Genomic DNA, 26836 nt, shown 5'->3' with positions numbered 1-26836 from the left:
CCTTCCCTGGATGCGATGCGTCCCCTTTACCTCTTGGCTGCTGAGGACGGATATGGAGGACTCGAAGCTTTCATCCAGGTCCTGCTGACAGGCCTTTTGTATCTTGTGCTGGACAAACTCTTCCAAGCTCGTGAATTCAGGCTGACGGCGACCACATCTATGCACATCCTCATCTTCCTCCTTAAATTGTTGGGTCTGGTGTCTCTCATCTTCCTCTTGACAATACCCCATATATTATCTATGGGGTTAAGGTGAGGCGAGTTTGCTGGTCAATCCAGCACAGTGGTACCATTGTTATTAAACCAGGTATTGATAGTTTTGGCAGTGTGGACAGGTGCCAAGTCCTGCTGGAGAATGAAATTTCCATCTCCAAAAAGCTTGTCTGCAGAAGGAAGCATGAAATGCTCTAAAATTTCCTGGTGGACGGCTGCGCTGACTTTGGTCTTGATAAAACACAGTGGACCTACACCAGCAGATGACATGGCTCCTCAAACCATCACTGATTGTGGAAACTTCACATTAGACCTCCAGCAGCTTGGATTGTGGCCTCTCCACTCTTCCTCCAGACTCTGGGACCTTGATTTCCAAATGAAATGCAAAATTTACTTTCATCTGAAAACAACACCTTGGACCACTGAGTAACACTCCAGCTCTTTGTCTCCTTGGCCCAGGTAAGACGCCTCTGGTGTTGTCTATTGGTCATGAGTGGCTTGACACAAGGAATGCGACACTTGTAGCCCATGTCCTGGATATATCTGTAAGTGGTGGTTCTTGTAGCAATGACTCCAGCAGCAGTCCACTCCTTGTGAATCTCCCTCAAATTTTGGAATGGCCTTTTCATAACAATCCTTTCAAGGCTGCGGTTATCCCGGTTGCTTGTGCATCTTTTTCTTCCACACTTTTTCCTTCCACTCAAATTTACATTAATATGCTTGGTGTAAGATTGTGCTTACTGCATGTGTTGGGAGACACTCGCTTAGCAACGGGATTCAGTCACACAGGCACTTTTTTTTAACACAAATACAGTCCATGCGGTTTATTATAGCATCACAAACCGGGTTATGCACAGTTCGTTATAAACTCCATAGAACACAACAGGCACCAACCGGTGACATTAAAGGGACTCTGTCACCTGAACTTGGAGGGAACAATTTTCAGCCATAGGGGCGGGGTTTTTGGGTGTTTGATTCACCCTTTCCTTACCCGCTGGCTGCATGCCGGCTGCAATATTTGATTGAAGTTCATTCCCTGTCCTCCATAGTACACGCCTGCGCAAGGCAAGATTGCATGTGTCCTGTCCGGGTGATATTCAGGACGTTTGTCCAAAACCCCAGGCCACCAGGTCCAAAGCCCCACCACGTGCTCTTCAGGGAGATGACACTCCCAACACATAGGCTCTCCAGGACCTTCCAGTATAGACCATTCAGGTCCACACTCAGCAGCCATGTGACGTACACCCTGGTCACATTATGAAGCTGTAACCACTCCCACAGGTGGGAGTGTATGTGTGTGTGGTAGTTCGACCCGCCCATCTCTCATAACTAGCCCAGTAAGTCTCCCTTCACAATTATACAAACAACACAATTTACTTGTAGGACTACAGGTCCTACAGGACTACAGACCTACCGCGCAGACTCCCTCTGCGACACATATCGGCCACTTACAATTCTGCCAGTCGCTGTTTCACCACCATTATAACCACAGATACGCCTCCATGCATATCCTGAGGAGCACACACAGTGCCCCCTAGCTGCCACAGGAGTCACTGCATCACATTGGATACAGCACTCTGTGAACAGCCAGCTTCTTTAGCAATGACCTTTTGTGGCTTACCCTCCTTGTGGAGCGTGTCAATGACTGCCTTCTGGACATTTGTCAAGTCAGCAGTCTTCCCCATGATTGTGGAGCTTACTGAAACAGACTAGGAGACCTTAGGAAGCTTTTGCATATGTTTTTGTTAATTGTCTAATTTACTGAGATAATGACTTTTGGGTTTTCATTGACTGTAAGCCATAATCATCAACATTAACAGAAGTAAACACTTGAAATAGATTACTCTGTTTGTAATGAATCTATATAATAATATAATATAATATATGAGTTTCACTTTTTGTATTGAAGAACTGAAATAAATTAACTTTTTGATGATATTCTAATTTTGTGAAAAGCACCTGTATGTTCTCGTCATGAGCATCTATGCCTCATTTAATGCATCCCATTTTTTAATTTACCTTGACAGCAGCTGCCTGGCACTGGTCACTACAGTTTAATTTGCTGTTAAGCAGATGTATTAAAAGTGTAGTTTACTAGGTTCTTATAAAACACAAATTTAAGCTAACGGGACTATCTTTTGGCAAAAGTTCCACTTGTAAAGTGTTTGGACATATTGATGTATATGGCAAGTGATGATCCTGGTGAGTTTATATTATCTTTCTGAGGTCCAAAAATACATAGAGCCACTAAATTCTTTTCATTCCCCTCTGGAAGAATTATTAATTGCTGTAATCAGCTTAGTAAGGCAGGAGCAATGATGTTATAGGGGAGAGTTGGAATTAGATCCATCAATCTTCACGGTGCTTTAGAGTTTAATAACTGCATTCTCCAAGTAGATAAAGGCACATGTAATAATCGATGAAAGAATATTTTATCTTCTCGATCACTGCCCCCAAAGATTTTCTGATGAAGTAAGCTAAAGCCCAAGTTAATTATGTACCTTACAAGTATTCTTATCTGGAACAGTCAACGCTGTAAATTGTCAAGTAATTCAATTGCCTGCTCCTGAAGAACGATAGATTGATTTTATAACCAGAAAATGAGTTAACCTGGTCAGAGAGCTGAAGATCTGCATCTTATGGGACGAGCAATATATCTTCATTATTAGAACATCTATCCAGATCAATGTGCATTTATAGATGTTTTGGGTAAGGTCATAATTTATAGCAGCAAGCATGGATTGTAATTTATTGCATAATTATTAGTTCCCGAATGGATGAACATTTATGCACCTGTGGCCACCTGAAATACGCAATATATTTCTTATCCTTCTTTTAACGCAAGGATTTTTTTTTAGCTCCAACATTCTGTGCCAAATAATTTCTTGATATATTTTTGAAATTCGAAGGTCTTTTCTGATACGGAGGTCCAAACAGTCTGCACAAAGATAAATAATAAAATTCGGACTGCCTGCAGCCACCTCTAGGGGGAGCTAAGCACAGTACTTAATATTGCTTTATTACTGAGTGTATTACTATGTGCAGTAAACTCATGCTTCATTTAATGGAGACTGCATTCAGGCAGAATTACATTTTTTTTATTAATTATATGAATATGAAATGGATTTAGAGCTCTGTATCAGAAAAAAATAATGTTAAAAATTATAGTCAGAGCAATTTTCCCATTAAAGAGTATATATGATTTAAAAAATAAAAATGCTGTGTGTAGGTTATCCTTTAAAATAGCAAAATAAGCATCAATTATTATTGAAGCCCTTGGCACACCAGGTCCACCTATCCAATGCTCTCTGAAGGTCTATGTTGACTAGGCTGTATCAGGAATGGTCTGTGAACCAATGATCAATGTTTTTGTGGGTTTAACGAGCCTGGCCCATCGGAGAAATGAGGAATCCCCTGGTGGGCCTCTGAGTCATGAGCGTAATGATCGTGATTACAAAGGGTGCTTTTCATGTGGGCGTCCTGTTGTTGAACTGGGATAAGGAAGAGAATGGAGGAGCTGCTCCTTGTGGGATCAGGTACAGGTGAAATGATTCATTTTTTGGATCTAGAATGGGTGGCATTACTATGCTGTGGCTAGCATGGGGGGCAATATTAAAATATTTGGGTCAGAATGGCAAACAGCATTATTATATTGAGGCTATAATGGAGGCAATTATTACTGTATGGGGGCCAAAATGGGAGACATCAATAGTGTGTGGTGTACATTATTACAAAATTAGGGTCAGAATATGGGACATTATTACTATATTTTGGCCATAATATTTGACATTATTATTATTTTGAGGACACAATGGTTGACACTATTACTAAATTAAGGCCAGAGTAAGGGGCATTATTACTGTATAAGGCCACAAAGGGGTGCTTAATTAATGCATGGGGCCCAAATGTATGAGGCCATAATACCTTTTGTCATTTACTTAATTATTAATTAATTATTAATTTATTAGGCCACAATTTCTGATATTCCTTCTGTCTGAGGCATAAAAGGTGGATGCTATTACGGCATGAGAGGAAAAAAGGTGCATGCTATTACTGCAATGGGGGCAGAAAAAGTGTTCATTAGTATTGCTTGGTTGTCACTGAGGAGGGGGGCATTACTTTTGTATTTGAGCACAAAGATGGACATTACTACTGAATATCGGCACAAAGCAGAATGTTAGTTTTGTACGGGGGCCACAAAAGTAGACACATGCATTAATACCGTATGGGGCCACAGAGGAGGACATTTTGACTGTGAGGGTTCACAAAATCGGACATGACTAATGTAATATACTTTATTTTTGTGGATACTGTTATTTTGGGGAACAAAAGGGAGGCATTGTTACTGTGCAGTTCTTCAGTGTCGCACTATTACACTTTAGGTGGGGAGGTGTTCTTGAAGAGATCAGCCATAGAGACGAGTCTTGGTTGGAATTAGTCATATTACTTTGCACCGGATAAAGAAGAAAGGCAAAAATGAATTACTTAAATTGAAGATGTCACTAGTGAATTATTTGGTTCACCTGTACACTTACACTATATACTGTCTACAAAGCTCATGCTTCAATAGCCTCCATGTCAGGCTAGAAGCTGCCACAACTCGATTGCTTCTGCTACATAGAGGTGATGCTCAGATCGCTTCTATGTAGCAGAATTACAGCATTGCTATGAGCGCTGACCGCATAGCAATATGGTATCAACGACCATAGAGGTCTCAATGAGACCTCTGGTTGTCATGCCGATGCATTGATGACCCCCGATCATGTGACGGGGGTCACCAGTGCGCGCAATTCCAGCCGGATGGCTGGAAGCGCTTGTTAAATGCCACTGTCAGAGTTTGACTGCAGCATTTAACTAGTTAATAGGCGCGGGTGGATCGCGATTCCACCTGCGCCTATTGCGGGCACATGTCAGCTGTTCAAAACAGCTGACTTGTCCCAGCTTTGATGCGGGCTCACTGTCGGTGCCCACATCAAAGCGGGGGTTCTGCCATCGGACGTACTATTCCATCCGATGACAGAAAGGGGTTAATATAATTATGACAATACCAAATGGATGTAGTTTTAGTCAATATGTTTTTGCTGCTTTTTTGCAAAAAATAGAATCCCATTTAGTGTGGGGACTGCTTGGTTGTACATCTTGAGCTATTTGGGGTACCATGGTTCCCCATGCTTCACCATGCAGTGGAACCTTCTGTAAATTTTAGAAGGACAACTCTAAAAAATCAGTCAAAAGAAAAGAAAGTATAAGAGTACACATCTTTTTCAAGCAGATTTGACCTGGAACCTACCTGAAAAAGTGCTTATTAAACGTAAAAATAACAAACATATGCACAGCAATGTCAAAACGACTTGCTTCCGTCTTTTTTAAATTCTTTGTAGAGTAATTATCAATTGCACACTCCTTTTAAATGCAAACAAGATTTCCTTTATTAAAGTTGAAGACATAACAGTAACCTTTCAGTGTTAACACGTATCAGCCAAATAGGCCTTTTTCATGACAGTTGCATTGAGTAGGTATTCTCTTCTATACAGGGATTTTCTCTTCCCTGGTGGTGCAATTTGTTAAGTCTGGAGGGAATTGTTCAAGAGCTATCCTTGAGTAGGTTGATGAATATGAAAAGCCTGTATTTTACATATCCCTGTCAGGAGAGGTTAGGATGCTGGGTCACAATCAAGTGGGCAGGAAAAGTACAAAATTAAAAGACGCAAACATAGAAAAATAGTTAGTCAAACAATCTGAGGTCAAAACAGGAAACAAATACACTGAACAGCAACTGACCTGATAGTACTATACCAGAGGAGAACAAACCTATGTTTGGCAGCTTCCAACAGTAAGCTGGAAGATTAAGTAGAGTGTGGTGCTCTCCAATCTGCTGGAGCAGGGACGTGATAACTCCAGCTGGACAGCACACACATGACTCGCAGCCAGGGCCATGGGGTACCCGGTACCAGGTCTGGTGTTCACAGGGGGATGTCACGGTGGTGACCCGGTCTGTGGCCCTGGGCGCCCATGTAAAAGGGGAAATTGAATAAAGTTTATGTTCGTGACACCACCTGTGGTATTTGGTCAGTGGGGACCGACGCTGCATTAAGGGGTCCTCTGGGGTGATGTTTTGGCAGCTAGATGGTATAACTTCCCACAGGTGAAATGTATCCCCAGGGCTCCCATTGTGTAGATGGAAGATGGTGAATGGCGCAGTAAAGAACGAGGATCCAGGTTTGCAGTCTCTTTACCTGGTTTACTGAAGACTTCAGGCAGCCACAGTCAAGGGTACCAGATCACAGGGCAGGCAAGGTCTGACCGGCTTGGAAGCGAATCCAGAGTCCCCTTTACCAGGTGGAGTTAAAAGCCTTCCTCTAGCGTGGTGGTTTTGTAGTCCCTTACTGCCTATGGCTTCAGATAAGGTCCTCACAGTTCTTCTCTCTGTCCTCCATATAGGATAGGACAATACCTGCATGACAGGTAACTCGAGCATTTTTACAGGGACTCTATCACGCCCCGGGTTCTATATGTTACTGTGTCTCAGGTGAGTGTGGCGGACAGGTAACTTGCAGTTTACCTGTCCTGCCGGTATCTGCTGTAAGTCTGAGAGTCCCTTACAACAACAGTGGTCCAGCTACCGGTTATCTGCGCCTCAGAAGGAGGCAGCCTGCTCGTAGCCAGTCTCCCCTGATATCTCTTCTCCTGTGCTTCGCTCTCCTTCACTCTCACTGAACAATGTCCTTTCCTTCTGTGCGTCTCTTTCTTTAGGAGCTGTAGTACTTCAGAGTACACGGCCCCTTCAGACCTTCTGACACTCTATTTCGGTCTGCTGTCTTCTGTCTCTCTGACAATCTCTCCTCTCTTTCCTTCCAAACCACAATATATATAGGGGAGTCACCTAGAAATAGGATCAAAAGGTCCGCCTTGTGGCCTGGAGTGTGAACATGTTGTGTGTATGGTGATTACCTGATAAAAGATATCCTTCATCGCTTCCAAACGTAACATCACTCTCCCCTTGAGGAAAGCAATGCTACTGTGATGACCAGGACCCTGGGGCGCCACACACGCACACACAAACACACACACACACACACCCATACAGTCAGACAGGATGGTACTACAGGTCCCAAACACCTTAATCTTAGTATCTACACCCGTACAGAATGAATACAGTGGCACCTGGCAACAGAAGCAGACATCGCAGGAGCAGGTCCTGGTGGAGATGTGACAGCAAATTTGATGTACCTTGAATATATTCTCCCATCTCTAATTTTTAGTTGTTGCTAATTACTTCTTTCTTCCCACCACATCAAGGAAAGCTTAAACTATTGTGGGCTGGCTATGGATTTCAGGAATTAGAATTTCAGTTAAGTAATTCTCCACATATGTATAGTATATCACAGTATCATATGACAACCTGTCAGAATTTCTCACTAAATAGGTTTTGTACTGTAAATTGTATTTTTGCCATACAGCATTTGTGAAGCAGCTATGGATGTGACTCTGGTAGATATTGGAAATGAACCATGACCACAATACCCTAATGTCATACTGCTTCCCTTTCATGACATAATTGTGATAAATATCCACAGAAGCAATTGATTTTATCTGCTCAATTCTTCCCTGACAACAGTGACTATTATGGTTTCGTCTGTCAAGACTTTGACAGCCTTGTGACAGAGTGGCAGGAAAAACAGGCAGGAATTTCTATGTCCGACTCTACAATGTACAGAAAGAGATGTGATACATGTGAAACCAAAGATCCTGAAGATGAATAACCTTCCCTTTTATCTGCAATGTCCAGCTGCCGCCTCGGGGGTCATTTGACGAAGCCTGGAAGAAGAATCGGATTTCTTTCATCTAATCTGGCTGGAAAAGAAATAATCTTTAAATATAATTTTTGGAAGTATCTTGCATCATGCTAGGAAGAAATAACAGAATGAAGCAGTATATTTCTAGTCTGATGCCTTTCATCATTCCCCTTTTTATTGATATACATTTCATATGAGGAGCTAACCAATGACCTGGTCATAAAAAAATAATCACCTAGTCATAAAAATAAAGTACTAGCTCTCATTCTCATCTGTACTGTATGGAAAGTCCAATGTTGAACTAATTCTAAGTGAACAGAGTCTTTATTTAGAGCAAAGGAGAACAACTGCACTCTAAAGTGAGTAAAATGTAACACAAATACTTTATTAATACACATATTTATAAAACACAAACAATAATAAAAACAATTTATTTTCATAGACAGTGGACAGAGCTGACACATACAAATTGTACATTGTACACAAAAAATAAAATGTCTGAAACCCATGTTAATATCAGTATAGTCAAAATAGCGACCACATAAAAACAAAGTAATAGGAATCATAAAAAGTGCAATAGTGCCGACATGAGGGTGCCACGTCCTCCTCCGGATAGACCTACCGTTAGAAGGCCACAACAGGTAATGAATCTTGAGAGACAGTGTGATTTGTTTCCTATGTTAAATGGATTTCCTTTCCTTCAGCACTGGCGTGGTTAAGGACTCTTTCCATGCTGGCCAGGAACATTCAGTTTTTGTGCACACAGCTGTGCTTGCTGCTAATCAACACTACTTCCTACATATAATAGCACTGGGCGTTTCTTCCTGGCTGGTAAAAGAATCTTCTTCTTGTGCCAAGTGTTAAGCTGTGTAGTTGTAGTGATCTGTAGTTTGCTGTAGTACGTGAGTGTTTATCTCCTTGTCCATATTCCAATATAATTTATTCCTCCTTGTCCCTATCCTCATCCCTATTTTTGGTGAGTGCTCTGGTATGATTGTAGTTTTCAGTTAACCCATGGTCCCCTCATCGTACTCCTGGTATACATGGCCCCTTCATTACCATCCTGGTATACATGGTCTCCTCAACCCCATCCTTATATACATGGTCACCTCATCCCCATCCTGGAATGCGTGGTTCCTATCCCCATTCTGGTATACGTGGTCCCCTTGTCCCTATCCTGGTATGCATCCTGTTGTGCATGCCCCTCTCATCCTTATCTTGGTATGCATGGCCCCCTCATCTCTGTCCTGGTAGGCATGGTCCCCATCACCATCCTGGTATGCATGGCCCCCATGCCCATCCTGGTACACATAATTAATAACCAGCAAAGGCTTGGCAGACAGATGAGAGCTGATATTAATAGCCTAAGAAGGAACCATGTATATTGGCCCCCTCCCAGACTAAAACCATCAGCTCTCAGCCACCCCAGAAATGGTGCATCCATAAAATTGCCCAATTCTGGCACTTAGCCTCACTCTTCCCACTTGCAATGGTGCGATGACAAGTGTGGTGGTGATAGCACTGAGATTAATGTCACCTTTGTATATGCAGGTGATATCAAGCCCAGAAGTTAGTAATAGAGAGGCATCTATAAGATTTCTGCATTATTAACCCCATCGTCAAATTGTAAAAAATAACACCCAGAATAAAGTCCTGTATTTGAAATAATAACATAGACTTCTTTAATGAACCTAAATTTACCAAAAACATGTATACTCACCTGTTATGACCTGGTGGTCAGGACAATAATGGACCTGGTGGTTAAGAGCACACGGAATGACCTGATAGTTACTAATAATATAGGACAAGCTCTGAGACGTGGGAACTCTGCTGACAGCAATCCCTAATCCTATCACACACACTAGAAATAGCCGTGGATTGCTCCTAACGCTCCCTATGCAACTCGACACAGCCTAAGGAACTAGCTAGCCCTGAAGATAGAAAAATAAAGCCTACCTTGCCTCAGAGAAATTCCCCAAAGGAAAAGGCAGCCCCCCACATATAATGACTGTGAGTAAAGATGAAAATTACAAACACAGAGATGAAATAGATTTAGCAAAGTGAGGCCCGACTTACTGAACAGACAGAGGATAGGAAAGATAGCTTTGCGGTCAGCACAAAAAACTACAAAAAGACCACGCAGAGGGCACAAAAAGACCCTCCGCACCAACTCACGGTGTGGAGGCGCTCCCTCTGCGTCCCAGAGTTTCCAGCAAGCAAGACAACAATCAAAATAGCAAGCTGGACAGAAAAATAGCAAACCAGAGAAAAACAAGCAGGAACTTAGCTTCTGCTGGGAAGACAGGTCACAAGAACGATCCAGGAGTGAACTAGACCAATACTGGAACATTGACATGTGGCATGGAGCAATGATCTAGGTGGAGTTAAATAGAGCAGCCAGCTAACGAATTAACCTCGTCACCTGTGGAAGGAACCTTAGAAGCCGCAGCCCCACTCACAACCACCAGAGGAAGCCCATGGACAGAACCAGCCGAAGTACCATTCATGACCACAGGAGGGAGCTTGACAACAGAATTCACAACAGTACCCCCCCCTTGAGGAGGGGTCACCGAACCCTCACCAGAACCCCAGGCCGACCAGGACGAGCCAAATGAAAGGCACGAACCAGATCGGCAGCATGAACATCGGAGGCAAAGACCCAGGAATTATCTTCCTGACCATAACCCTTCCATTTGACCAGGTACTGGAGTTTCCGTCTCGAAATACGAGAATCCAAAATCTTCTCCACCACATACTCCAACTCCCCCTCAACCAACACCGGGGCAGGAGGATCAACGGATGGAACCACAGGCGCCACGTATCTCCGCAACAATGACCTATGGAATACATTATGGATGGCAAAAGAAGCTGGAAGGGTCAAACGAAACGACACAGGATTGAGAACCTCAGAAATCTTATACGGACCAATGAAACGAGGCTTAAACTTAGGAGAGGAAACCTTCATAGGAACATAACGAGACGAAAACCAAACCAAATCCCCAACACGAAGTCGGGGACCGACACAGCGCCGGCGGTTAGCGAAACGTTGAGCCTTCTCCTGGGACAATGTCAAATTGTCCACCACATGAGTCCAAATCTGCTGCAACCTATCCACCACAGTATCTACACCAGGACAGTCCGAAGACTCAACCTGCCCTGAAGAGAAACGAGGATGGAAACCAGAATTGCAGAAAAACGGCGAAACCAAAGTAGCCGAGCTGGCCCGATTATTAAGGGCGAACTCAGCCAAAGGTAAAAAGGACACCCAATCATCCTGATCAGCAGAAACAAAGCATCTCAGATATGTTTCCAAAGTCTCATTAGTTCGTTCGGTTTGGCCATTTGTCTGAGGATGGAAAGCTGAGGAAAAAGACAAATCAATGCCCATCCTAGCACAAAAGGCTCGCCAAAACCTCGAAACAAACTGGGAACCTCTGTCCGAAACGATGTTCTCCGGAATGCCATGTAAATGAACCACATGCTGGAAAAACAATGGCACCAAATCAGAGGAGGAAGGCAATTTAGACAAGGGTACCAAATGGACCATCTTAGAGAAGCGATCACAAACCACCCAAATGACCGACATCTTTTGAGAGACAGGGAGATCTGAAATAAAATCCATAGAGATATGCGTCCAGGGCCTCTTCGGGACCGGCAAGGGCAAAAGCAACCAACTGGCACGAGAACAGCAGGGCTTAGCCCGAGCACAAGTCCCACAGGACTGCACAAAAGAACGCACATCCCGCGACAAAGACGGCCACCAAAAGGATCTAGCCACCAAATCTCTGGTACCAAAGATTCCAGGATGACCAGCCAACACCGAACAATGAACCTCAGAGATAACTCTACTAGTCCATTTATCAGGGACAAACAGTTTCTCTGCTGGGCAACAGTCAGGTCTATCAGCCTGAAATTTTTGCAGCACCCGCCGCAAATCAGGGGAGATGGCAGACAAAATTACCCCCTCTTTGAGAATACCCGCCGGCTCAGGAACACCCGGAGAGTCGGGCACAAAACTCCTTGACAGGGCATCAGCCTTCACATTCTTAGAGCCTGGAAGGTACGAAACCACAAAATCAAAACGGGAGAAAAATAGCGACCAACGAGCCTGTCTAGGATTCAACCGTTTGGCAGACTCGAGATAAGTCAAATTCTTGTGATCCGTCAAGACCACCACGCGATGCTTGGCTCCTTCAAGCCAATGACGCCACTCCTCGAATGCCCACTTCATGGCCAACAACTCTCGATTGTCAACATCATAATTGCGCTCAGCAGGCGAAAACTTTCTAGAAAAGAAGGCACATGGTTTCATCACCGAGCCATCAGAACTTCTTTGCGACAAAACAGCCCCTGCTCCAATCTCAGAAGCATCAACCTCGACCTGAAACGGAAGCGAAACATCTGGCTGGCACAACACAGGGGCAGAAGAAAAACGACGCTTCAACTCCTGAAAAGCTTCCACAGCCGCAGAAGACCAATTGACCACATCAGCACCCTTCTTGGTCAAATCAGTCAACGGTTTAGCAACACTAGAAAAATTACTGATGAAGCGACGATAAAAATTAGCAAAGCCCAGGAACTTTTGCAGACTCTTCACAGATGTCGGCTGAGTCCAATCATAAATGGCCTGGACTTTAACAGGGTCCATCTCGATAGTAGAAGGGGAAAAAATGAAACCCAAAAATGAAACCTTCTGAACTCCAAAGAGACACTTTGACCCCTTCACAAACAAAGAATTCGCACGAAGGACCTGGAACACCATTCTGACCTGCTTCACGTGAGACTCCCAATCATCCGAGAAGACCAAAATATCATCCAAATATACAATCAGGAATTTATCCCGGTACTCTCAGAAGATGTAATGCATAAAGGACTGAAATACTGATGGAGCATTGGAAAGCCCGAATGGCATAACCAGGTACTCAAAATGGCCCTCGGGCGTATTAAATGCTGTTTTCCATTCATCGCCCTGTTTAATACGCACAAGATTATACGCACCACGAAGATCTATCTTGGTGAACCAACTAGCCCCCTTAATCCGAGCAAATAAATCAGACAGCAGCGGCAAAGGGTACTGAAATTTGACTGTGATCTTATTAAGAAGGCGGTAATCAATACAAGGTCTCAAAGAACCATCCTTCTTGGCCACAAAAAAGAACCCTGCTCCCAATGGTGACGACGACGGGCGAATATGACCCTTCTCCAAGGATTCCTTTACATAACTCCGCATAGCGGCGTGCTCTGGCACAGATAAATTGAACAGTCGGCCCTTAGGAAACTTACTACCAGGAATCAAATTGATAGCACAATCGCAATCCCTATGAGGAGGTAGGGCACTGGATTTGGGCTCATCAAATACATCCCGGTAATCCGACAAAAACTCCGGGACTTCAGAAGGGGTGGATGACGAAATAGGCAAAAATGGAACATCACCATGTACTCCCTGACAACCCCAGCTGGACACAGACATAGATTTCCAATCCAATACTGGATTATGGACCTGTAGCCATGGCAACCCTAAAACGACCACATCATGCAGATTATGCAACACCAAAAAGCGAATATCCTCCTGATGTGCAGGAGCCATGCACATGGTCAATTGGGTCCAGTACTGAGGCTTATTCTTGGCCAAAGGCGTAGCATCAATTCCTCTCAATGGAATAGGATACTGCAAGGGCTCCAAGAAAAAACCACAGCGCCTAGCAAACTCCAAGTCCATCAAATTCAGGGCAGCGCCTGAATCCACAAATGCCATAACAGAATAGGATGACAAAGAGCAGATCAGAGTAACGGACAAAAGAAATTTCGACTGTACCGTACCAATGGTGGCAGACCTAGCGAAACGCTTAGTGCGCTTGGGACAATCGGAGATAGCATGAGTGGAATCACCACAGTAAAAACACAGCCCATTCCGACGTCTGTGTTCTTGCCGTTCAGCTCTGGTCAAAGTCCTATCACATTGCATAGGCTCTGGTCTATGCTCAGATAATACCGCCAAATGGTGCACAGCTTTACGCTCACGTAAGCGTCGATCGATCTGAATGGCCAAAGACATAGACTCATTAAGACCAGCAGGCATGGAAAATCCCACCATGACATCCTTAAGGGCTTCAGAGAGACCCTTTCTGAAAATTGCTGCCAGGGCACATTCATTCCACTGAGTGAGTACAGACCACTTCCTAAACTTCTGACAATATATCTCTACCTCATCCTGACCCTGACACAGAGCCAGCAAGATTTTCTCTGCCTGATCCACTGAATTAGGTTCATCATAAAGCAATCCGAGCGCCAGAAAAAAACGCATCAACATCACGCAATGCCGGATCTCCTGGCGCAAGGGAAAATGCCCAGTCTTGAGGGTCGCCACGTAACAAAGAAATAATGATTTTCACTTGTTGAACAGGGTCACCTGAGGAGCGAGGTTTCAAAGCAAGAAACAATTTACAATTATTTTTGAAATTCAGAAACTTAGATCTATCCCCAAAAAACAAATCAGGAATTGGAATCCTAGGCTCTAACATTGGATTCTGAACCACAAAATCTTGAATGTTTTGTACCCTTTCAGTGAGATTATCCATACAAGAGGACAGACCTTGAATGTCCATATCTACACCTGTATCCTGAACCATCCAGAGGTAAAGGGGAAAAGAGAGACAAAACACACTGCAAAGAAAAAAAAAGGTCTCAGAACTTCTCTTATCCCTCTCTTGAGATGCATTAGTACTTTTGGCCACCTGTACTGTTATGACCTGGTGGTCAGGGCAATAATGGACCTGGTGGTTAAGAGCACACGGAATGACCTGATAGTTACTAATAATATAGGACAAGCTCTGAGACGTGGGAACTCTGCTGACCGCAATCCCTAATCCTATCACACACACTAGAAATAGCTGTGGATTGCTCCTAACGCTCCCTATGCAACTCGACACAGCCTAAGGAACTAGCTAGCCCTAAAGATAGAAAAATAAAGCCTACCTTGCCTCATAGAAATTCCCCAAAGGAAAAGGCAGCCCCCCACATATAATGACTGTGAGTAAAGATGAAAATTACAAACACAGAGATGAAATAGATTTAGCAAAGTGAGGCCCGACTTACTGAACAGACAGAGGATAGGAAAGGTAGCTTTGCGGTCAGCACAAAAAACTACAAAAAGACCACGCAGAGGGCGCAAAAAGACCCTCCGCACCAACTCACGGTGCGGAGGCGCTCCCTCTGCATCCCAGAGCTTCCAGCAAGCAAGACAACAATCAAAATAGCAAGCTGGACAGAAAAATAGCAAACCAGAGAAAAACAAGCAGGAACTTAGCTTCTGCTGGGAAGACAGGTCACAAGAACGATCCAGGAGTGAACTAGACCAATACTGGAACATTGACAGGTGGCATGGAGCAATGATCTAGGTGGAGTTAAATAGAGCAGCCAGCTAACGAATTAACCTCGTCACCTGTGGAAGGAACCTCAGAAGCCGCAGCCCCACTCACAACCACCAGAAGAAGCCCATGGACAGAACCAGCCGAAGTACCATTCATGACCACAGGAGGGACCTTGACAACAGAATTCACAACACTCACCATACGCACAATCCATTGAAGCCAACGTCCCCTGTAAAAGAATTAAAATAATAAACAACCATATTTCTCACCTGTCCACCAAGAAGATAACAATGAAATTGTCCTGCAATATTGCTAGATGCTACATCTAGATGGCATACTGCATTGTGGCATGATGAGACTATACAGACAATACAGTCTGCCATCCAGCAGAGACTATGAGCTGCATGTGCTTGCTCAGCTCAGTGCCTCGCAGTGATGTGGTAATGCTGAGTGGAGTCCATATCCAATTAACTTGTTTCACCTCACTGATGTCACCATAATCATGAGGAAGTTCCCACGCTTGCGGTGCTGTCAGAAAGGTTACTGGAGTACAGAGCCAATGAACTCAGTTCAACTCAATGATGTCAGTGCGAACACCGTTTTTCCATGGCATTTGCACTGATATAAGTGAGGTGTAAGGAGTTAGTTGGCTCTGAGCTCCAATCACTTTTCTGACAGCACCACGAGCGTATCATTGGATATGAACCCTGGTCAACTTTTCCACGTCATCGCGAAGCACTGAGCTGAGCAAGCATGAGCAGCTCAGTGTTTGTGCTGGATTGCAGGCTGTATAGTCTCATCATTATTATCTTCTCAGCAGACAGGTGAGGAATAAGGTTGTTTATTATTTTAGGTCTTTTACAGGGGACATCGACTTCAGTGGATTGGGCATAAGTTAAGTGTTTTTGGTTAACTAAGAGTCAATAAAGGACTTTATTTTGGGTGTTAATTTTTTTTACAATTTGAATATGAGGTTAGTAATGGTGGTATCTTATAGACACCTCATCATTACTACAATACAAAGGTGACATCAACCCCAATACTGTCACCCCACTTGCCACCGCACCAGGCAAGCGGGAAGAGCCAGGCTAAGTTCCAGATTTGGAGCATCTTATGGATGCGCCATTTATGGGGCAGGTGAGTGCTGAATTTTTAGTCTGGGAAGGGGGCAATATCTACGGCCCATTCCTATGCTATTAATATCAGCCCGCAGCTGTCTGCATAGCTTTTGCTGTCTATTAATGATAGGAGAAACCTATGTCATTTTTTGGGGAGATCCCCATTTTAATAATAATAATAATAATAATAATCTATTTATTTATATAGCGCCAACATATTCCGAAGCACTTTACAATTTTTGCACACATTATCATCACTGTCCTTGATGGGGCTCATAATCTAAATTTCCTATCAGTATGTCTTTGGAATGTGGGAAGAAACCCACGCAAACACAGGGAGAACATACAAACTCCTTGCAGATGTTGTCCTTGGTGGGATTTGAACCCAAGACATCAGCGCTGCAAGGTGCTAACCACTGAGCCACCGTGCTACCCCACACTAAATGCGAAGCATACAGCTGTGAGCTGACATTATTAGCTTGGAGGCTCCATGGGTATTACCCCCTTCCCAGGCTATAAACTTCTGTCCCCAGCTGTCTGCTTTCACTCTGCTGGTAAAAAAAAATTGGGGGGGGGACCCCACGCCATTTTCTTCATAAAATAATTTATTTAGTAATAAAATACATCTACAGTACATTATTTTTCTGTATCTATCTATCTAGCTGTATATCTAATATATATATATATATATATATATATATATATATACATATACATATATGTATATATATATATATATATATATATATACTAGCTGAAGAGCCCGGCGTTGCCTGGGCATAGTAAATATCTGTGGTTAGTTATAGCACCTCACTTCTCTTATTTTCCCATCATGCCTCTCATTTTCCCCCTCACATCTCTCATTTTCTCCCTCACACCTCTCATTTTCTCCCTCACTCCTCTCATTCCCCCCTAACACTTGTCATTTCGACCTCACATCTGTCATTTTCCGATCACTCCACTATTTTCCCTCACTCCTCTCATTTTGCAATCACACATTTTCATTTTCACCTCACACCTCTCATTTTCACCTCAGTATATACATGTTTGTCATCTCCCTTATATATAGTATACACCTGTATGTCATCTCCTGTATATAGTATATACCTGTTTGTCATCTCCCCTGTATATAGTATATACCTGCTGTGTGTCATCTCCCCTGTATATAGTATATACCTGTATGTCATCTCCTCCTATATATAGTATATACCTGTATGTCTTCTCCTTCTATATATAGTATATACCTGTATGTCATCTCCTCCTGTATATAGTATATACCTGTGTGTCATCTCCCCTGTATATAGTATATATATGTGTGTCATCTCCTCCTGTATATAGTATATACCTGTATGATATCTTCTATATAGCATATACCTGTATGTCATCTCCTCCTGTATATAGTATATACCTGTGTGTCATCTCCTCATGTATATAGTATGTACCTGTAGGTCATCTGCTCCTGTTTATAGTATATACCTGTGTGTCATCTCCTCCTGTATATAGTATATACCTGTAGGTCATCTGCTTCTGTATATAGTATATACCTGTGTGTCATCTCCTCCTGTATATAGTATATACCTGTATGTCATCTCCTCCTGTATATAGTATATAGCTGTGTGTCATCTCTCCTGTATATAGTATATATCTGTGTGTCATCTCCCCTGTATATAGTATATACCTGTGTGTCAGCTCCTCCTGTATTAGACCGCATTCACACGTTATTTGGTCAGTATTTTTACCTCAGTATTTGTAAGCTAAATTGGCAGCCTGATAAATCCCCAGCCAACAGGAAGCCCTCCCCCTGGCAGTATATATTAGCTCACACATACACATAATAGACAGGTCATGTGACTGACAGCTGCCGTATTTCCTATATGGTACATTTGTTGCTCTTGTAGTTTGTCTGCTTATTAATCAGATTTTTATTTTTGAAGGATAATACCAGACTTGTGTGTGTTTTAGGGCGAGTTTCCTTTGTCAAGTTGTGTGTGTTGAGTTGCGTGTGGCGACATGCATGTAGCGACTTTTGTGAGATGAATTTTGTGTGGCAACATGCGTGTAGCAACTTTTTGTGTGTCGAGTTGCATGTGACAGGTTAGTGTAGCAAGTTGTGTGCAGCAAGTTTTGCGCATGGCGAGTTTTGCGCGTGGTGAGTTTTATGTGTAGTACCTTTTGAGTATGTGCAAGTTTTGTGTGAGGCAACTTTTGCATGTGTTGCAACTTTTGTGCATGTGGCAATTTTTCCGCGTGTGCAAGTTTTGCGTGTGGCGAGTTTTCCATGAGGTGAGTTTTGCACTTGTGGCGAGTTTTGCGTGAGCCTAGTTTTTGCATGTGGCGAGTTTTGCGCGTGGCGAGTTTTGAGCGGCGACTTTTGTGTTTCGACTTTTATGTGGCGAGGTTGGTGTATGTGTGGTGAAATGTGTGCTGAGGGTAATGTGTGTTCAAGCACGTGGTAGTGTGTGGCGCATTTTGTGTGTGTTCATATCCCCGTGTGTGGTGAGTATCCCATGTCGGGGCCCCACCTTAGCAACTGTACGGTATATACTCTTTGGCGCCATCGCTCTCATTCTTTAAGTCCCCCTTGTTCACATCTGGCAGCTGTCAATTTGCCTCCAACACTTTTCCTTTCTCTTTTCCCCGTTATGTAGATAGGGGCAAAATTGTTTGGTGAATTGGAAAGCGCGGGGTTAAAATTTCACCTCACAACATAGCCTATGATGCTCTCGGGGTCCAGATGTGTGACTGTGCAAAATTTTGTGGCTGTAGCTGCGACGCCTCCAACACTTTTCCTTTCACTTTTTTCCCCATTATGTAGATAGGGGTAAAATTGTTTGGTGAATTGGAAAGCGCGGGGTTAAAATTTCGCCTCACAACATAGCCTATGATGCTCTCGGGGTCCAGACGTGTGACTGTGCAAAATTTTGTGGCTGTAGCTGCGACGGTGCAGATGCAAATCCCTGACATACATACACACACATTCAGCTTTATATATTAGATATATACATATATATATACAGTCATGGCCAAAAGTATTGACACCCCTGCAATTCTGTCAGATAATACTCATTTTCTTCCTGAAAATGATTGCAAACACAAATTATTTGGTATTATTATCTTCATTTAATTTGTCCTAAATGAAAAAACACAAAAGAGAATGAAGCAAAAAGCAAAACATTGATCATTTCACACAAAACTCCAAAAATGGGCCAGACAAAAGTATTGGCACCCTCAGCCTAATACTTGGTTGAACAACCTATAGCCAAAATAACTGCGACCAACCGTTTCCAGTAACCATCAATGAGTTTCTTACAATGCTCTGCTGGAATTTTAGACCATTCTTCTTTGGCAAACTGCTCCAGGTCCCTGATATTTGAAGTGTGCCTTCTCCAAACTGCCATTTTTAGATCTCTCCACAGGTGTTCTATGGGATTCAGGTCTGGACTCATTGCTGGCCACCTTAGAAGTCTCCAGTGCTTTCTCTCAAACCATTTTCTAGTGCTTTTTGAAGTGTGTTTTGGGTCATTGTCCTGCTGGAAGACCCATGACCTCTGAGGGAGACCCAGCTTTCTCACACTGGGCCCTACATTATGCTGCAAAATTTGCTGGTAGTCTTCAGACTTCATAATGCCATGCACACGGTCAAGCAGTCCAGTGCCAGAGGCAGCAAAGCAACCCCAAAACATCAGGAAACCTCCGCCATGTTTGACTGTAGGGACCGTGTTCTTTTCTTTGAATGCCTCTTTTTTTTCTCCTGTAAACTCTATGTTGATGCCTTTGCCCAAAAAGCTCTACTTTTGTCTCATCTGACCAGAGAACATTTTTCAAAAACGTTTTAGGCTTTTTCAGTTTTTCAGTAAGTTTTGGCAAACTCCAGCCTGGCTTTTTTATGTCTCGGGGTAAGAAGTGGGGTCTTCCTGGGTCTCCTACCATACAGTCCCTTTTCATTCAGACGCCGACGGATAGTACGGGTTGACACTGTTGTACCCTCGGACTGCAGGGCAGCTTGAACTTGTATGGATGTTAGTCGAGGTTCTTTATCCAACATCCGCACAATCTTGCGTTGAAATCTCTTGTCAATTTTTCTTTTCCGTCCACATCTAGGGAGGTTAGCCACAGTGCCATGGGCTTTACACTTCTTGATGACACTGCGCACGGTAGACACAGGAACATTCAGGTCTTTGGAGATGGACTTGTAGCCTTGAGATTGCTCATGCTTCCTCACAATTTGGTTTCTCAAGTCCTCAGACAGTTCTTTGGTCTTCTTTCTTTTCTCCATGCTCAATGTGGTACACACAAGGACACAGGACAGAGGTTGAGTCAACTTTAATCCATGTCAACTGGCTGCAAGTGTGATTTAGTTATTGCCAACACCTGTTAGGTGTCACAGGTAAGTTACAGGTGCTGTTAATTACACAAATTAGAGAAGCATCACATGATTTTTCGAACAGTGCCAATACTTTTGTCCACCCACTTTTTTATGTTTGGTGTGGAATTATATCCAATTTGGCTTTAGGACAATTCTTTTTGTGTTTTTTCATTTATGACAAATTAAATGAAGACAATAATACCAAATATTTTGTGTTTGCAATCATTTTCAGGAAGAAAATGAGTATTATCTGACAGAATTGCAGGGGTTTCAATACTTTTGGCCATGACTGTATACTATATATATAGTATTATTTTATTTATTTATTTTGAAGAAAGTAATATTTCCTTGGAAAACTATGTGTAAATGACATGGAGAATTGCTCTATGTAAAAGCCCATGTTAAAATCAGTTGGATTGCATTCTCATGTTAATCAGATGCCATTCGGACGCCAGGTGACAAAATTCGCATTTTATTCGCATTTTAAACACTAAATCGTGCCGTCGTAGCGACCAAAGTGCCACTGTGAGATGATACCCAAAGTTCAACATGAAGTGATAAGGGAAAGGGAACCAAACACTAGGGAAGTTGGGAGTGGAGACCCTAGACAGATCTAAAGTCACCCTGTCGGCCCTATCATCCCTATATAGGTTCCGCACCTATCGCCGAGCAGGATACCTAATCCTTGCCTGACCCTGGCGATAAGCCCTGCACCGAGAAAGACAGGATAAGCACTAGTCAATCCCCACTACCGCTAAAGACAGCTAGGATGGACAAAACAAGGGAACACTTAGCTTGAGTAGACTCAGAGAGAAACACAGACATCCTCCAAACACCAGAGAAGAAGATAGCCAACTGCAATAGCTCCAAGCCGCAACAGGGAACTGGAAGTATAAATATCAACCACAACTCCTACAGTAGCAGCAACCTGGGGGTTACAAACATCCCAGTACAGGTGTGTCAACTAGAGCCAGGGGAGTTGCCAATGGGTTCTAAGTTCAGAAAAACTAGGAAGGAGTCTGCAAAGCCAACCTCTGAGACCTTCTGCAGCTAGATACAGTGCGACTGTCTGCAGCCTCTGACACATCCGTTACACTATCCATCATATAATTTCCATAATGACACAACATTTTGTTCTTGGAGTTGCAATGTTGAGGACTGTATTTTGACCATTTACGTTTATATTATTTTTTTTTAACTATAATGAAACTGACATAGGTAAATAAAACTAATTTTTTATTTAAAAAAAAGACCCATATGACAGTTTGATGAATTATAGTTACATACCAAGTGTTTCGCTAGCTATTCATTATGAGAAATTGGTGAATTATTAAATAGTTGCTTCATTGGCAAATCACCAAATCTGATCCAGCCAGCAAGCAGCAAAATTATTAATTAAAAAGGCTTGAAAAATAGAACATTACATACTTGTATAACAATAAAGGAGATCAGTATTGTGCAAATGTGAGACACAACCCATTCATTTATTTAAATACCTAATTTATTTTTGTGTATGTACTGCACAGTATATACCCACCACATTAGCTTAACCCCTTAGCGACCGCCGATACGCCTTTTAACGGCGGCCGCTAAGGGTACTTAAACCACAGCGCCGTTAATTAACGGCGCTGTGGAAAAAGTAAATAGCGCCCCCCAGAGTCGGATTTTCTCCGGGGTCTCGGCTGCCGGGGGTAGCCGAGACCCCAGAGAACATGATTCGGGGGGGGTTTTAACCCACCCTGCATTTGCGATCGCCGGTAATTAACCGTTTACCGGCGATCGCAAAAAAAAACAAAAAACGCGATCTCTTTTTAATTTCTCTATCCTCTGATGTGATCGCACATCGGAGGATAGAGAAAAGGGGTCCCAGGTAGCCCCCCAATACTTACCTATCTCCCCCGATGCTCCTCGTGGCTCCCGGTGGGCGCCGCCATCTTGACAATGGCGGGCGCATGCGCAGTGCGCCCGCCGGCCGGCCCCGCGAAAATCTTTGGGGTCTCAGCTGCCGGGGGTAGCCGAGACCCCAAAGAGCATGATCGGGGGTCGGTTTTAGCGACCCCTGTTTTGCGATCGCCGGTAATTAACTGTTTACCGGCGACCGCAAAAAAAAAAAAAAGCTAAGTGTAATTCTCTGTCCTCTGATGTGATCGCACATCAAAGGACAGAGAAATAGGGGGATTTCGGGACCCTATAATACTCACCTGTGTCCCTGGATCCTCCTGCTGCTCCTCCTGGCCGCCGGCATCTTCTTGGCAAAAGAAAATGGCGGGCGCATGTGCAGTGCGCCCGCCATCTGTCTCCATCTGCCGGCCGGCAGGAGAAGAGCAGTTGGGGCTAAAATTAGGGTTAGGGGTAGGGTTAGGGGTAGGGTTAGGGGTAGGGGTATGGTTAGGGGTAGGGTTAGGGGTAGGGTTAGGGCTAGGGTTAGGGGTAGGGTTAGGGCTAGGGTTAGGGGTACGGGTAGGGTTAGGGGTAGGGTTAGGGCTAGGGTTAGGGGTAGGGTTAGGGGTAGGGTTAGGGCTAGGGTTAGGGGTAGGGTTAGGGCTAGGGTTAGGGCTAGGGTTAGGGGTAGGGTTAGGGCTAGGGGTAGGGTTAGGGTTAGGGGTAGGGTTAGGGCTAGGGTTAGGGCTAGGGCTAGGGCTAGGGTTAGGGCTAGGGTTAGGGTTAGGGCTAAATTTAGGGTTAGGGTTGGGGCTAAATTTAGAGTTAGGGTTGGCGCTAAATTTAGGGTTAGGCTTCTTTCACACTTACGTCGGTACGGGGCCGTCACAATGCATCGGCCCGACATACCGACGCACGTTGTGAAAATTGTGCACAACGTGGGCAGCGGATGTAGTTTTTCAACGCATCCGCTGCCCAATCTATGTCCTGGGGAGGAGGGGGCGGAGTTACGGCCACGCATGCGCGGTCAGAAATGGCGGATGCGACGTACAAAAAAACGTTACATTGAACGTTTTTTTGTGCTGATGGTCTGCCAAAACACTGATCCAGTGCACTACGGACGCGACGTGTGGCCATCCGTCACGATCCGTCGGCAATACAAGTCTATGGGCAAAAAACGCATCCTGCGGGCACATTTGCAGGATCCGTTTCTTGTCCAAAATGACGGATTGTGACGGATGCCAAACGACGCAAGTGTGGAAGTAGCCTTAGGGCTAGGGTTAGGGTTGGGGCTAAAGTTAGGGTTAGAGTTGGGATTAGGATTAGGGTTTGGATTAGGGTTGGTATTAGGGTTAGGGTTGGCATTAGGGTTACGCTTGGGATTAGGGTTAGGTTTGGGATTAGGGTTAAGGTTAGGGTTGTGATTAGGGGTGTATTGGGATTAGGGTTAGGTTTGAGGTTAGTGTTGAGATTAGGATTAGGGGTGTGTTGGATTTGGGGTTTTGATTAGGGTTATGGTTAGGGTTGACATTAGGGTTGTTTTGGGGTAAGGGTTGGGATTATCGTTAGGGTTAGTGATTAGGATTATGGATCGGGTTGGGATTAGGGTTAGGGGTGTGTTGGAGTTGGGTTGGAGCTAGAATTGGGGGGTTTCCACTGTTTAGGTACATCAGGGGGTCTCCAAACATGACAGCCAATTTTACGCTCAAAAAGTCAAATGGTGCTCCCTCCCTTCTGAGCTCTGCCGTGCGCCCAAACAGTGGGTTACCCCCACATATTTGGCATCAGCATACTCGGGATAAATTGGACAACAACTTCTGGGGTCCAATTTCTCTTGTTACCCTTGTGAAAATAAAAACTTGGGGGCTACAAAATCCTTTTTGTGGAAAAATATATATATATATATATTTTTTTTATGACTCTGCATTATAAACTTCTGTGAAGCACTTGGGCATTCAAAGTTCTCACCACACATCTAGATAAGTTCCTTGGGGGGTCTAGTTTCCAAAATGGGGTCACTTGTGGGGAGTTACTACAGTTTAGGTACATCAGGGGCTCTGCAATCGCAACATAATGCCCACAGACCAGTCTATCAAAGTCTGCATTCCAAAAAGGCGCTCCTTCCCTTCCGAGCTCTGCCGTGCGCCCAAACAGTGGTTTACCCCCACATATGGTGCATCAGCGTACTCGGGATAAATTGTGCAACAACTATTGCAGTCCAATTTCTCCTGTTACCCTTGTGAAAATAAAAACTTGGGGGCTACAATATCTTTTTTTGTGGAAAAAAATATATTTTTTATTTTCACGACTCTGCATTCTAAACTTCTGTGAAGCACTTGGGCATTCAAAGTTCTCACCACACATCTAGATAAGTTCCTTGGGGGGTCTACTGTTTAGGCACATCAGGGGCTCTCCAAACGCGACATGGCGTCCAATCTCAATTCCAGCCAATTCTACATTGAAAAAGTAAAACGGCGCTCCTTCACTTCTAAGTTCTGCGGTGCGCCCAAAAAGTGGTTTACCCTTACATATGGGGTATTGGCGTATTCAGGAGAAATTGCATAACAAAATTTATGGTTACATTTCTGTTTTTACACTTGTGAAAATAAAAAAATGGTTCTGAATTAAGATGTTTGCAAAAAAAAGTTAAATGTTCATTTTTTCCTTCCACATTGTTTCAGTTCCTGTGAAGCACGTAAAGGGTTAATAAACTTCTTGAATGTGGTTTTGAGAACCTTGAGGGGTGTAGTTTTTAGAATGGTGTCACACTTCATTATTTTCTATCATATAGACCCCTCAAAATGACTTCAAATGTGATGTGGTCCCTAAAAAAAATGGTGTTGTAAAAATGAGAAATTGCTGGTCAACTTTTAACCCTTATAACTCCCTAACAAAAAAAAATTTTGTTTCCAAAATTGTGCTGATGTAAAGTAGACATGTGGGAAATGTTATTTATTAACTATTTTTCATGACATATCTCTCTGATTTAAGGGCATAAAAATACAAAGTTTGAAAATTGCAAAATTTTAAAAATTTTCGCCATATTTCCATTTTTTTCATAAATAATCGCAAGTAATATCGAAGAAATGTTACCACTAACATGAAGTACAATATGTCACGAAAAAACAATCTCAGAATCAGCGGGATCCATTGAAGCGTTCCAGAGTTATAACCTCATAAAGTGACAGTGGTCAGAATTGCAAAAATTGGCCCGGCCATTAAGTACCAAATTGGCTCTGTCACTAAGGGGTTAATACAATATACAGGGTGGGCAAATGAATCAAAATGCATCACGACAAATTAGAAATCATCATATCCATCATGGATTCTGTGAAAGGTTTTCAATGATAACACGATGTCATTTGGTTTAGGCAGTGATAGAGACATATAGAGAAGGGCCTCTGTGCAAGAACAGTATATGGGCCTGAAGCGCCCCCAGACACAGGGCCGCGGGTGACTCGGTACCGGTCCTCTGCTGGCTCAGTTCTGGGGATGTCACGGTGGCTGGACCCGGTCCGTGACCCTGCTAAGGGGCGTCCAATGAAAGGTGATACGAGTCTGTCAAGGTTTAGTGACGCCACCTGTGGTATTCGGTCAGGGTGACCGACGCTGCTTGGGGTCCACTGGGGTGATGTGATGGCAGCTAGATGGTGTACCTTCCCACAGGTGAAGTATGTCCCCAGGGCTTCCCAGTATGATGGATGGTGATGGTGTGGGGTGCAGACAATAACGAGGACACAAGGTTGCAGTCTCTTTACCTCTTTACTGAAGACTTCAGGATCCTCAATCCAGAGCACAGTTAACAGGGCTATCTGAGACTGGCCGGTCCAAAGGCACATCCAGAGTTCCCTTTACAGGTGGAAATCGTTGCCTACCACTAGCGCCTGTGTGTTGTAGTGCTTCCCTGCTGAGCATTCGGGATAGTCCTCACAACGTCTATTCTCGTTTGTTCTAATTCGTTCCAGTTCTTTCTAGTTCTCCGTCCCCCAGGTATGTTATGGCTAAGACGCACCGTTTGATGGGTAGGCTCGGAGGTCTTCCGGGACCATAGAGACGCCCCTCTCCACGCGTTGCCCCATATGTCTGCTTAGGT

Source organism: Ranitomeya imitator, chromosome 8, assembly GCF_032444005.1.
Source record: "Ranitomeya imitator isolate aRanImi1 chromosome 8, aRanImi1.pri, whole genome shotgun sequence".
Classification (NCBI taxonomy): Eukaryota; Metazoa; Chordata; class Amphibia; order Anura; family Dendrobatidae; genus Ranitomeya; species Ranitomeya imitator.
The sequence above is the reverse complement of the archived record's forward strand: the minus strand, read 5'-3'. Positions refer to the sequence as shown.